Source organism: Cnephaeus nilssonii (genome assembly GCF_951640355.1).
Source record: "Cnephaeus nilssonii genome assembly, chromosome: 4".
In the NCBI taxonomy this organism is placed as follows: domain Eukaryota; kingdom Metazoa; phylum Chordata; class Mammalia; order Chiroptera; family Vespertilionidae; genus Cnephaeus; species Cnephaeus nilssonii.
Window position 1 is genome coordinate 67,434,261 of NC_137075.1, and position 13,989 is coordinate 67,448,249.

The 13,989-nt window shown below is 44.6% G+C and overlaps 1 pseudogene across 1 annotated transcript; it reads left to right on the forward strand.

Moving 5' to 3' along the window:
• The first annotated feature begins 10,768 nt into the window (after positions 1-10,768).
• Positions 10,769-11,418, forward strand: LOC307097608 (annotated as a pseudogene). Its single transcript has one exon. The product of its transcript is annotated as an uncharacterized misc_RNA (transcript).
• Positions 11,419-13,989: the final 2,571 nt, after the last annotated feature.

Genomic DNA, 13,989 nt, shown 5'->3' on the forward strand with positions numbered 1-13,989 from the left:
CTGTAAATTGGTACAAGTATGAAAGACACTTTGGCAATATTTTGTAGAATTAAACTAGATATGCTACAGAGAACTTCTTGCACATGCATAAGAATATTCATTGCAGTACCATTACAATAACAAAAAATTGGAAGCTCCTAAATGTCCATTGATAGGAGAATGGATAAATAAATAGCTGTTCAGGCAGTGAATGCACTACAGGGACACACATACTTTTATCTGGTCAAATATCTATACATATAAAAGGCTAATATGCAAAGTGTCCCCTTGGGAGCTCAACCGGGAGACTGGGAGTTCGATTGCTTGCTATGACGTGCGCTGACCACCAGGGGGTGGCGCAGAACGCAGGAAGGCCCCGGCCAGCAGCCAGAAGGAAGGCTTCGGCTGGGAGCCGGAAGGCCCTGATCGGCTCTGATTGCTGGCCAGGCCTAGGGATCCTACCCATGCACGAATTTCGTGCACCAGGCCTCTAGTAACATATAGAAAAGGAAAGCTGTGGGAAACTACAGAAAATTATGATATCACTTTTATAAAGCTCAATCAAATAAGTACGCTAAATATTTTGTTTAGGGGAGCATAAACACGCGATAAAACTATGTATTTTCGAAAATCAAGAAATGGCTCAACATAAAATTCAAGTTAATGTTACCTCTGGTGAGACGGCAGAATAAGATAGGAAAAGAGGTATACAGGTGGATGCATTAATAGGTAACGTTATCGTTCTTAAGTTGGATGGTGGGTTTACAGGAATTTATTTTATGTCACATTTTTTCTTTTGATGTATCAAACACCAGGCATGAAGTATTTTTAAAGTAGCCTGTAGTTTCCCTCTTTCACCACTACATGGCAGGCTAGTCCAGCAGTAAAGTGACTCCTGGAAGGAAAAGGCTGATGACAAAGGAAATGTACCTTGTGGCAGCATCCTAGAAGCATTCACTGTCTCCCATAGGAACACATAAAACAGGGCTTTGTGTTCTTAGAGAGTTTACCTGCTTAACCAGGCCAGCTCAGTGCACATTACTCTGGTGTGGATCTTGAATCCATGTGGCCGGGTTTTTTCCTTTCTGCCTGGTTATGTAACGATTTTATAAACTTGCAAGTGTTTTATATTTATATGCATAGCTCATGGACACAGACAATAGTGTGGTGAAGGCCTGCGGGGGGGGGGGGGGGGGTAGGGGCTAGGTGGAGAGGGGCACGGGGGGGGGGGGAATGAGGGGACATCTGTAATACTGTTCACAATAAAAACATATAGATTAAACAAAAGTGTATCTGCTTGAATGTTGATTTTTATTTCTCAGAATTTTCCAATATCTACCAAGGTCTTCATTCCTTAAATTAACAACATGGAGCATGAAGTTGGTTACTTGGCCTCCCTCATGGCAAGGGACACATCAAACTTTGCCTTCTATGTTCATGGATTTGGGGCTATGTTTTTCAGCATTAGCATTAGAACCCGTGTTTAATGAATGTCTGGATGACACTGTTATATAAAGGAATATTTTAAATCTAATAACATTTATGTTAAAATAGCCACACACTAGTCATCAAAACCACTCACAGAAATTCTGATGCCAAGTTGCTTGTTAACGTAATGTGATTGACAAATGTGGGTCATATTTCTGTTTTAGCCGCCAGTGTTCATCACTGAGTGGCAACAGCACACACAGGGCTGCAGCCACACACTTCCTTTTTCCTCCTCCAGACCTGCCCTGTCCACTACATTAGCCACTAGCCACATGTGGCGAAGGAATTGGAATGGATGTGCTGTAAGTGTAAACTACACACTGGATTTTGAAGTCTTAGTATGAAAAAAAAAGGGTAAAAATGTCTTAATAATTGTTAATATTGATGACATGCTATAATGATAGTGTTTTAGTATAAGTTAAACCTAACTTCATCTGCTTCTTTTCACTCTTTTTTTTTTTTTTTACTAGAAAATTTAAAAGGATACGCGTGGCTCACATGCATGGCCCATATTTTACTTCTATTGGACAGCATTGCTCCCTAGATGTTATCACCAATAATTGGGATACGATACCTACTTATGGGCTGGCTTCAGGGATGTGTGGCCAGTGCAGTCTCACAGGGCCCCGTGCTCTGCTGTCATTGCCTTGACATTTAAATTTTTCATCCTTGAATTTGAGTTTTAGAGGTGAAGTCTCATGGGACACTGGAGCACGCGTGTCGGCTCATGCGCTGTCCCGCCTTCCAGGGATGGCTCCTAAGGCCCTGCCCTCCCCCCTCCACTGCTACTACCTTCAGTCGCCGGCAGGGGGCGGGCGCGGTCAAGGAGAGGGCTGCGGTGGTGACTCTTGACTACCCAGATCCAGGTGCGGAGTGGACAAGCTGGCAATACCAGCGGGGGTTGCCTGTCTGTCCTGGTTTGGGCAGCGACCTTTGGGCAGGAGGGACACCTGGCTTGACTTCTCTAGATCGCACCCCGCCAGGGCGCTCGCGTGCACCCGCACCCCGTGTGGAGGGACCCCTGGGAAGGGGCACCACTCACCCTGAGAGTGTCCACGTGCCCAGGGGAGCATAGTCCTGCTGCAAGCTTGGGGCAGGGGTGCGGCGGAACTTCTATTTCTCCTTCTAAACGTCCTCAGTCTTTCCTGTGTTTGTCTTTTCTGGACAGCTCAAAGCACCCTCTGGGGACAAGCCATAATACACAATAAATGTAAATCCACATGCGCGTTAAATACCGTGATATCTGCATTTAAAACTGGGACTGCACAATATAACGATGAATGATGAAATTCATGCTAGCCCTGCCCCAGTAGCTCAGTTGGTTGGATTATTGCCCGGATGTACCAAGGTTGTGGTTGGATCCTGGTCAGTACACATACAAGAGTCAGCCAATGAATGCATAAATAACGGGAACAAACAAATTGATGTTTCTCTCTCTCTCTCTCTTGCTCCGGCTCTTGCTCTTCCTCTGTCTCTCAAATCAAGAAATGAATAAAATTTCAAAAATTCATGCTAATAATTTAAAAACTTTAATTTTACTTTATTTAGACATTGAGTAGCAAACAGAAAGACCACAACAAGACAAGAGGAATCATTGGAAGAAAGGAAAAAGCTTTTTGAACAAGGGGCCCTGCATTTTAATTTTGAACTGAGCCCACAAATGATGTAGTCCATCCGCTTCCATAATCTCAATTTCAAGCATCCTAGACTCTAATCACTCCTTCTAGTTGCCCAGCTCGTCCCCCCAGCACCACAAGTCCAATGACTGGTTCCAGTGGGACCTACAATTGATTGATCTTACCACCTTTTCTCTGTCCTTCCCTCCCTCCCTTCCGCCTTCCTTCTTTACCCAGTTTCAATGTCATTGTCCACTGTCCAAGTCACTCCTGGGAATACACCCTGAACTCCCTGGTCTCCCTCATCATTCTCAGCTGATAAGAGTAAATTCCAGCAACACCCATCTCTCTGCCCTCTGTGACCCCTCATTCTTCTCTAGGCAGTCATAAATTTGTATACTACCACTTAATTTACTTTTTAATATTCAAAGAAAGATTTTTTATTTGTTAATCCTCACCTGAGGATATTTTCCCCATTGATTTTTAGAGAGAGTGGAAAGGAGAAAGAGAAATGGAGAGACAGAGAGAGGAGAGAGAGAGAGAGAGAGAGAGAGAGAGAGAGAGAGAGAGAGAGAGAGAGAGAGAAACATCGATGTGAGAGAGATACATTCATTGGTTGCCTTTGCATATGCCCTAACCAGGGCTGGGGATGAACCTGCAACCCAGGTACATGCCCTTGACCAAGAATAGAACCTGAAATCCTTCAGTGTGAGGGCCAACACTAACTGCTGAGCCACATAGCCAGGACTAAAGAAAGATTATTTTAAACTGTATTTTTGGATAGGTAGGACATTCACACAATTAAAAAGGTACAGCTTTGGCTGGTGTGGCTCAGTTGGTTGGGCATTGTCTAGTGCATGGAAAGGTTGCTGGTTTGATTCCTGGTCAGGGCACATGCCCAGGTTTCAGGTTTTAATCCCGTTAGGGGGTGTGCAGGAAGCAGTTGATCCATGTTCTGCTCTCACATCGATGTTTCCCTCTCTCCCTCTCCCTTCCTTATGTTCTATCCACGGAGCCAAACCAGCTAGGGCTGAAATGGCTTTTATAAAGATTGTATAATATGATGGGAAAATGTTTATGACACAATATTAATTTTTTCAAAACCAGGAAATAAAATCAAACATTATAAGTAGTGTATATTACACATTTTGACTACAAATATATAGAAAACAAACCTCACACCTAGGAGTATAAGGTTGAGGCCCTGCCCACGGTAAACTCACAGTATGGAAAGGACAGACAGCAAAAAGGGGCCGAAACAGGCAGGCCTCCACTTTTGTGGAAAAGGAGATTCTGGCTAAGCTGGTCTTGTTGAGTAAGAACCGAGACCACCCATATCAACATGACACACTCTTCCTGGAAATTCTTGCCCAGGAAGAGAAATAGATTAATTGTGTGCTTCAAGAAATTAATTTTTCCGAGTTTGGTCATCGGGGACAGGACAGACTGCTCCCCTATCAGAACCACAGACTGCTCACATAGGCAATGAGCTCATTTATGTGACAAAGTTTATTTATCAAGATTTTCTTCAAGACCCTCACTTCTGTGTGTCTACAAATCCTAAACTGTCTTAAATGTCACAAACTGTGTCCAATCCCATTTGTTTTTTTTTGTGTGTGTGTGTGTTTTTTTTTTTTTTTTTGCTTTGAAAAACCACCTTAAACCACTTGAGCTCAGATCCCAAAGTCCTATAAATAGCCCTTCTTGAAATCTCCCTTCTGACATAGTAGCAAGTCTCGGTTGGGTTGGTGTTCTCCCTCACTGCAGTACACATGTAACAGACTTGGACTGACTTTGCTTGATCAACAGGTTTTTCTGGTGTTCTTTTGGGGAGTTGGCAGTAGACAAGAGTTCTCACAAAATCTGTGGACTTGAATGAAAAAGCAACTGACACTTTCATAACCCTTTAACTGAAACTTAGCATTTCCTTCAACTATGAACAAACCCCAGTGGCTTTTTCACCCGTAAAAATACAGGTCTTTTCAGTCTGCATTAGAGCTGTTGCATATTCTCAAAATGGCATTTCTGCCCACCACCACTTCGAAATGACTGTGGCGGTAGGGCTGTGAAGGCTCTGAGATTTTGCCCTACTTGCAAGCTAACCAGACAGACAGCTTGCCACAGTTTCATGGCTGCTGACAGAAGGCATGAAACTTCTGGATCTTAGATGAAAGACTTCATTACAGCAAAAGTGGTAGCCAGTGTCAGTGTATCTGTGCTGTTTCCCTGATCTCTAATTCCCACAGGCCAACTCAAAGGGCCAGGTGGTAGGAGCACATGCAGTGGATTATGTTACAAGAGAGGAATTTAGGGCCAAGGGCCCAGTGCTTTTTAAGCAGTAAATGAAGCAAGCAGCAAATAGGCTGGCCTGGTTGCCTAAGTGACGAGATACCGAAACTGCTCAGTGTCACGTGATGGATAAGCCTTGTAGTCTGGCACACTCAGCAAGAATGTCCAGGGGTGTTCAGGACCCTGCCCCGTCAACATGTAGTGCTAGATTTTGTTACTAATGCATTAATAAAGGAGCAGATGTTTTACCATATCATCATTTTGTTTTTATATTTTAATATGACTGGCTTCTTTTATAATTCTATGTATTTTATTACGTACATATAAATACCTTATTCTGAGAGAGGGTTGGTAGGCTGCTTACTCAGGCTGCCAAAGGGGACCATGGCACAAATAAGGTCAACAAGCTGAAGATTTAAAAAAATATTGTCAACAAGTATTTTTTTAATAGATGTTTATTGATTTCAGAGAGGAAGGGAGAGGGGGAGAGAGACAGGAACATTAGTGATGAGAGAGAATCATTGTTCTACTGTGTCCTGCACACCCTCTACTGGGGATCGAGCCTGCAACCTGGGCATGTGCCCTTGACTGGAATTGAACCTGGGCTGGCTCTCTCCACTGAGCCAAACCAGCTAGGGCGTCACCAACAAGTATGGATACAAAAAGAGAACTTTACACAGCTCCATTTCTCAGGAAAACCTTTTCAGAGCGCTCCTTGTCTGGGAAGCAGAGTGGGTCGGGCCCTGGCAGCAGGTCCAGGAGGCTAGAGCTTGAGTCTCAGTTGTGTGAACCCAGCTAGTTAAACTCTTCGTTCCCACTTTCCTCCTCTGCAACGTGAGACACCTGTTACCTAACTCACTGGCTCACAGGTTCAAAACAGAGTAAGAGGTACATTCTGGGGTGTGTGTGTGGGGGAAGTGTTAATGAATATATTTTTTGGAGAGTAATTCAGCTATCTGTACTCAAAAAAATTCAAATCCTTCAAGCTAGTAATTCAATGACCAGAAATTTATCATTAGACCATAATTAGATATAGAGACAAAAATATAAGTAAAAAGATGTCCGTGGCAGTGTTATTTGTAATAGTAACATGTTTGCAACCTCTTGAATGTCCAACAATCAGGGCATGGCTACAGAAATTGTGGCAACCTATGCTAATAAAAGCAGACTTTAAGAAAAATATGTTTACTGATTTCTGAGAGGAAGGGAGAGGGAGAGATAGAAACATCAATGATGAGAGAGAATCATTGATTGGCTACCTCTTGCACACCCTTTACTGGTGACCAGGCCCACAAAGGGGGCATGTGCCCTGACTGGGAATCAAATCCAGACCTCCTAGTTGACAGGTCCATGCTCAACCACCAAGCCACGCCGGTTGGGCAAAAAAGCTGACTTTTTGAATTATTACAGTAGAATGACTGATAACATTGGAAAATGCTCATGATTTTATGTCAAGTGATCAAGAAAAGATAAAACTCTTGATGTCGTAAGCCTCCACTTTTGTTTAATGAACTATATATGTATGTGGACTTAGAAAAAAGACTAGTTGGAAATTTACTGAAAACGTTATTGCTGGTGGTATATTTGAAAATTTTTAATTTACATTGAAAAAATTTCCCAGTATTCCCCAATAACCACAGGCTACTTTGTAACAAGAGAATCAAATTATTTAAAAAAGCAACTCGAGATTAAGGCTATTGGCGTGAAAGGGCTTTTAAAATCATATTGTGCTGCACAAATGTGAACTGTTACTAGTGTTCTTTCCCTGGGGCTTTAGAAGCATAGTTGGATTCATGTGTAAATCAAGAAATTTGACTGCAAGGAAGATCAATTGGTCAGTGGGCAGCTGTGGGCAGCTGTGTTCCGTGCAGCTCCTGCAGCGGGCATGCTCCGTCTGCTTGCTCCTGCTCCCCTCTCCCCCGCAGCTCAGCAGCTGTGAGACCCACTCAGCACTAACCCATCTGTTTTTCTTCCCCTCCATTCACCACCCAGCCCGCCCTCCTCTGATATGTGCTGTGCCAGTCGGGTCTTGTCTCCTGGGCTGAATCACGCCTCAGAAATGGAAAACGCCTCAAGGCCAGGGCCTGTGTTGGAAAGCTGAGGCCCAGCTTTGATGTTACATCAATGTCCATAATGAGGGTTTCGCTGCAGATTCCAGGTTAGAGGGCAGGTGTGGGTGGTGCCAAGTTTATGGGCTTCTGGGCTGTGGCCCTCATGAAATGCTAAAGCCATGGGGCCAGACACAGGTGAGGAAAAGGTCACTTCTTTGGTATGATTTGACGGCATCCTGTGGTCTTGCTCACTCCAGGGATCTCTGGTGCTAACTCACGCTCCTCCACTCCTGGGGTCTCCACCATTAGAGAAGGCTCCTGTTCAAATGCACATGGACCACCTGGGGCAGGAACGTAGCCTAATATTAGGACTGAGGCTCTGGGATAGTCCAGGCACCTATGGTAGTTAGATTTGCATCCCAACTCCACTACTGCTTGGGTCTCCTCACCTGTAAATGATGACCAAAAGCACTTGTGTACGCCAAGCGTTTGACAAGCACAGTTCTAAGTGTCTTTCTCAGATTAAGTCATTTGAATCACACAGCATCCTCATTAAGCATGTGCTGTTAGCATCATGTCCATCTTACAGATGAGGAAACTGAGGCCCAGAGTGGATAATTCACTTGCTCACAGGGTCAGCACTAAGATGAACCCAGGCAGTATGGCTCCAGAGTCTCTGTTTATAACAATCATGTTAGAGAGCCTCACTGTAAGATGGGACAACAACATTAACTATTTTATTAGGAGCTTACTTTGCACTGTGCTAAATGCTATACAGGAATTTCTCGTTTGTTCATCCTGATGCCTGGATGAGGCCTGGGCGATGATTACATGTTAACATGGACCTGGCAGGACAGTCCCCTGTCCCCCTGTTGAGGGTTGGGCCTTGAGGAGATTGCTACAGCCTAGAAGAGCTAAGATGTGTCCATAGATAACTGTGACTCATGGTAGAATCATCACTTAATGGTGCTGGAAGAGAGCGTAGAGATTATCGGGTTTAAACTCATTTTTACATCGGATGACAGAACTGATTTGCTTTCTTTATTCCCGTAGGGTTTGGCGTATGACCTAGTGAGATAATAACAATAACCAACACTTACTGAGTTGCTTGCTGTGTGTGTGTGTGTGTGTGTGTGTGTGTGTGTGTGTGTGTCTCATTCAACCCTCACAACAACCAGGTAGGAGAGGCACTATTATTATCCCCACTTCACAGATGAGGAGATAGAGGTGGAGAACTTAAATAAACAACTGTCCTGAGTTGTGCAGCTAGCAAGCAAGCGGTGGAGCAGATGCTGGCAGAGGGATCCCAGAGCTCAGGTGCTGACCCACCACGCTCTGTCTTCCCAGGTGTAGAAGGTGGTTAAGAAGCCAAGGAGGGAGAGGAGAAGGAGGAGGAGGAGGAGGAGGAGGCTGGAATAGGCGTCAGAAAGTGCTTTGTAGACTTTAAAGTGCTGTATAGACCCGAGTTATTACCTGAAGGAGGTGAGGGTCCCACGAGAAGTGTAAAGTGGTGTAGAGCTCAGGGCAGAATCAAGGAAGGCCTCTAGGATGAGGTGGCATTTGCTTTGGATTTGGACCTGCATTCCTGCATAGGAGTGAGGAATGTCTGGGGTGTGTGAGGGGGAGGGGTGGGGAAGGGTTTCCTCTAGCCCTTCCCCATTAGCACAGGATGGCTGGTCAGATGAGCTCATTGGCACCGTGGTCTAGGTGAAGTGACCAGGACCATAGAAAGCAGGGGACCTCCAGACAAGAACCCAACTACAGAAAGCAGGTTGGGTGATAAGAAAAAAATTCTGAGATGTTCTACATTACACGACAGGAGGCTGGAGAGGGAGAGAAAGAGGGCAGTCAGCCAGTTAATGGTTGGGAACCGGCTGACAAAAGACTGCCCACACTTCTGAGTATTTGTTGGAACGTTGGATTAACTTCCATTACCCACAAGACAATGGCCAGGTGCCACTGAACCTCAGGAGCCTTCACTTACTTACACCTGCATTTTCTAGACTATTGCCCATGACCAATACTAAGAAGCAAATCCTTCTTCCTTAGGACTCTTCATCGATCCTGGAACTAGCTCGCCTCACCTGTAGCCAATGGAAATTCTTTCAAACAACATCATTCTTCCCCCAAACAAGCATGGCCAGCTCCAGGACAGCGGGCATGTTGCCTTTTCCACCTAGCGCTGCTGTGGGTGGTTCAGGCTTCATGCCCCAGGAAATGGTCCTTTTTATGGCCCAATAAACCCTTTCTTTTAAAAAGGCTTGTAGGCCCCAGCCTGATTCCAGCTGTGGCAGAGGCCACTGGGAGAGGGGTGGAGGGGAGGGGGTAAGGGAGGGAGGGCCATGATTATAAAGAACCAGAGCAGTTGAGGAAACTGTTTATTGGTGCTCTGAGCTTTGAAACTACGGAGGACAGTTTCAGAGAACATTTTGAGAAATGGGGCACACTCACAGGTTGTGTGGTGTTGAGACACCCCCAAACAAAACATTCCGGGGCTTCGGTTTTGTGACTTACTCCTGTGTTGAAGAGGTGGATGCAGCAATGTGTGCCCAGCCACACAAGGTTGATGGGCGAGTAGTGGAACCAAGAGAGCTGTTTCTAGAGAAGATTCTGTCCAGCCTGGTGCCCATCTAACAGTGAAGAACGTTTTTGTTGTTGGCACTAAAGAAGTGTGGACGAAAGGGGCCACATGCTAACCCGACTAGTTCAGGGAAGGCCCGCATGGCAGTTGTGCAAACTCAAAGACCTAAAATAACCACAAAGGACGGTCTGGAGATGAAATATTTAAGTACAAGCAGGTTATAGTGGGTAGTCATGTCCCAGGCCAGTATTTTCTCTGACAAAGATCAACTTCATCTTTACTGAGCCTATTGTCTTTTTGCAGCTAAGATAACAAACCTGTGAAATGTCTGGGTAACTTGTAACTTCCCTTTTTCCGGACCCCTCAGGTCACAACAAATGGCACCACTGCATTCCCTCCTTGTTACTGTTATCATGCTAATCATCAGCTGTTAACTATGTTAACTCTCCTGTATTCATCTATGTAAAAGAAGCTTATGTCCACCATTTCACTTTTATCCTATCCCAGAGGTTTCCCCGCTTTGCTTTCTCCCACCTCCCTAATCTATTACCAGTGAATTTCATGTAACCCACTTACGTATTTTCCTTTTGATGGTAATTTATAAAAACAAGGTATGAACTGGCCATTCTCCGGAGCATTATCCCAAATCATTGAGATTCTGCTTCCCTGCAATTGTCGACAGATTGGCTCAAATAAGCTCACAAAATTCTTTACAGTTTTGAATGGTTTTTACGTTAACATTACATACAGAAGAATAAAATTTGAGAGACTACTTTGAAAAGTATGGCAAGATTGAAAACACAGAAGTTATGGAAGACTGGCAGAGTGGGCAAAAAAAGAGGATTTGCTTTTGTAACTTTTGTTATCATGATACAATTGATAAAATTGTTCAGAAACACCACACTATTAATGGACATAACTGTGAAGTGAACAAGGCTCTTTCTAAACAAGAAATGGAGTCTGCTGGATGGATCGCAAAGAGGCCGTGGAGGTGGGTCTGGCGACTTCATAGGTCATGGAGGAAACTTTGGTGGAAGAGGCTATGGAGGTGGCAGCAGAGGTGGTTATGGAGGAGGTGACGGTGGATATAATGGATTTGGAGGTGATGGTGGCAACCATGGTGGTGGTCCTGGTTGTAGCAGTAGAGGAGGCTATGGTGGTGGTGGTAGACCAGGATATGGAAACCAAGGCAGTGGATATGGTGGCAGTGGTGGAGGATACATATGATGGTTACAATGAAGGGGGAGATCTTGGCGGTAACTACGGTGGTGGTGGTGGTAGCTAAATGATTTTGGAAATTACAGTGGACAACATGAAGGGGAACAGTTTTGGTGGAAGAAGCTCTGGCAGCCCCTGTGGTGGTGGTTATGGATCTGGTGGTGCAAGTGGTAGATATGGTAGCAGAAGGTTCTAAAAACTCAGCAGAAAAGGGGCCACAGTTCTTAGCAAGAGAGCGAGCGAGGAGCCGTCAGGAAAGCTGCAGGTTACTTTGAGACAGTCGTCTCAAATGCACTAGAGCCGTGGTCAGCAAACTGTGGCTCGAAAGCCACATGCAGCTCTTTGGCCCCTTGAGTGTGGCTCTTCCACACAATACCACGGCCTGGGCGAGTCTATTTTGAAGAAGTGGTGTTAGAAGAAGTTTAAGTTTAAAAAATTTGGCTCTCAAAAGAAATTTCAATCGTTGTACTGTTGATATTTGGTTCTGTTGACTAATGAGTTTGCCGATCACTGCTCTAGAGGAACTGTAAGAATCTGCCAGAGGAGGAACGATGATCCACAGCCAGAAAAGTGACTGCAGCTTAAACAGGAAACCCTTCTTGTTCAGGACTGCCAGAGCCACAGTTTGCGGAATGTGCAGCTATTGATTAATGCAATGTCGTGTCAATTAGATGTACATCCCTGAGGTCTTTTTTCTGTGGTAGCCTTTCTTTTCCTTTTCATTACATCAGGTATACTGCCCTGTAAATTGTGGTAGTGATACCAGGAATAAAAAAATTGAGGAATTTTTAACTTTTCAATATTTGTGTAGTTCACTTTTTCTACATTTTAGTACAGAAACTTTAACAAAATGCAGTTTTGAAGGTGTTTCCTTGTGAGTTAATAAGTAAATAAGATTGCTAATCACTATTTTAGATAAATAGAAGTTGTATTTAAATTAGGGTATTTTTTGTGACTTCAATGACATTAAGATTTACCTTCAAGTGAAAAATCTCAAAATAAAAATAAAATAAAATAAAGAGGGTTTTAGGTGTGGAAGTTAAGTTTTTTGTTTAAAAGGGGATAAAGAGTGACCTGGTGGGGGTCAGACAGCCTGATCCAAATCCTGGTGCTCTTCCATACTCTAGTTCCCAGGCCATGAGCAAACCATACAACATCTACACTCAGTTTTCTCATCTGAAGAATGGGGATTGCTAATGCTGGTATGTTGTTCAGAGGCTTGTGCAAATTTCACATGCTAATCTGTGTATGGTGTTTACTACCATGCCTGGCATACAGTAAGCACTCAGTAAGAGCCAGCTATTGTTATTCTGTTATCATCCCAGGGTACTTGACTGTACCAAGATTCAGGGAGGAGTGGGTTGAGAAGAAATTAGACAACACTGACTTTCTGCCCCCCTCCTACACCTTAGGTTTTGTTTTTGACAATCATTAGATCTGCTTTTCAGGGAGAGGTGAGGATTGGGAGGAAGGGGAAGGAAATAAGGCCAGTGGGCCACCAGTCCTCTGAAACTGGGCTAGTAGAGACTGGTCATCAGTGGTGTCTTGGTTGTTACACTCTGTGCCGAGCTGGCACGGCCATGGCATACTCAGCCCCACGTTGGGTGCCATATGTGCTGAGCCCATTCAGCAAGGTTCTGTGAGCCTGAGAGGGGGTGGTGAAGGATTGAGAAAAGACAGACAAGAGAAAAAAGCTGGGTCTGGGTGGGACTTTGTCCTCTCTGATGGAGAGCTAGCGACAGCGCCCCAGACTACAAGCCGTGTCTTTATTTTATAGCCAGATTCCATGAGGCAAAGTAAGGGCGTGGTCAAGATGTTTACAACATTCTCGTGGGTTTTGAATCTACTCGATTACATGCACCTGAACTCTATCAAGCCAACATCACTCAGCCATGTGGGACCACAGGTTCAGACCACAGGTTCAAGCTTACAACTATAGCCTTTGGCTATAATTGTGCTGGGAGGGCTTTGCCCTCCAAGCTAGGACTTGCACGTAGCTTTGCCATGAGAGGACTGTGCCCTCTCATTAGTCCGAGGCTTGAACCTGTCCAAACGCTGTGGCCGCTCTCCACAACACTCATTGCTTTCTGACATCTTCCTTCTGTAGCTCTGTTGTAATTTCTGAGTTCTTGTTGGTTAGCCTCCTGAGCCCATTGCATACTGTAGATTTAATCTCCATTCTCAGAGGCAGACACGTCCCTGCAGGTTAATGTTGCAACAGAAGGATGCCTCCTTCCCAGGAGCAGGCTGGGTGGAGGAGCTTGCATGTTGCCATTATATCAGCCCTGCAAGAAATGTAGTTATTAATTCCATTGTACAGAGGAAGAAACTTGCTCAAGGCCACAGATAGCCCATAGAAAAGGGAGTTCAACCCCCAAATGTTCAACACCAGGGGTCATTCTCTTCCATTAAAATATGTGGGAGGGTTATAGGACTAAAACAAGTATCTTTCTGGTGCTCAAATATGATATGTTGCATGCACTTTGCATTACATCTGGGAAACTCCATTGACTCAGAGCTGTAAGGCTGGGTCTACCTGGCTTGGAAAAAGGAATATTCCATGGAGGGTCCAACTAATTCTGCTGGACCTCCCAATTCCCAGGAAGCAAAGCACTGGAGGTTGGTTCTGTCTTTGGTGCAGGTGGAAGGCTGCAGTTTTTGCCATCTGCCAATCAACCTCCAGCAGTTATAGTTCACTATTGCTCATTTGCTCAGGAGCTTTCTGTCAAGGGGGAGGGGACTAGGTCAGAAGCACAAGGAACTATTT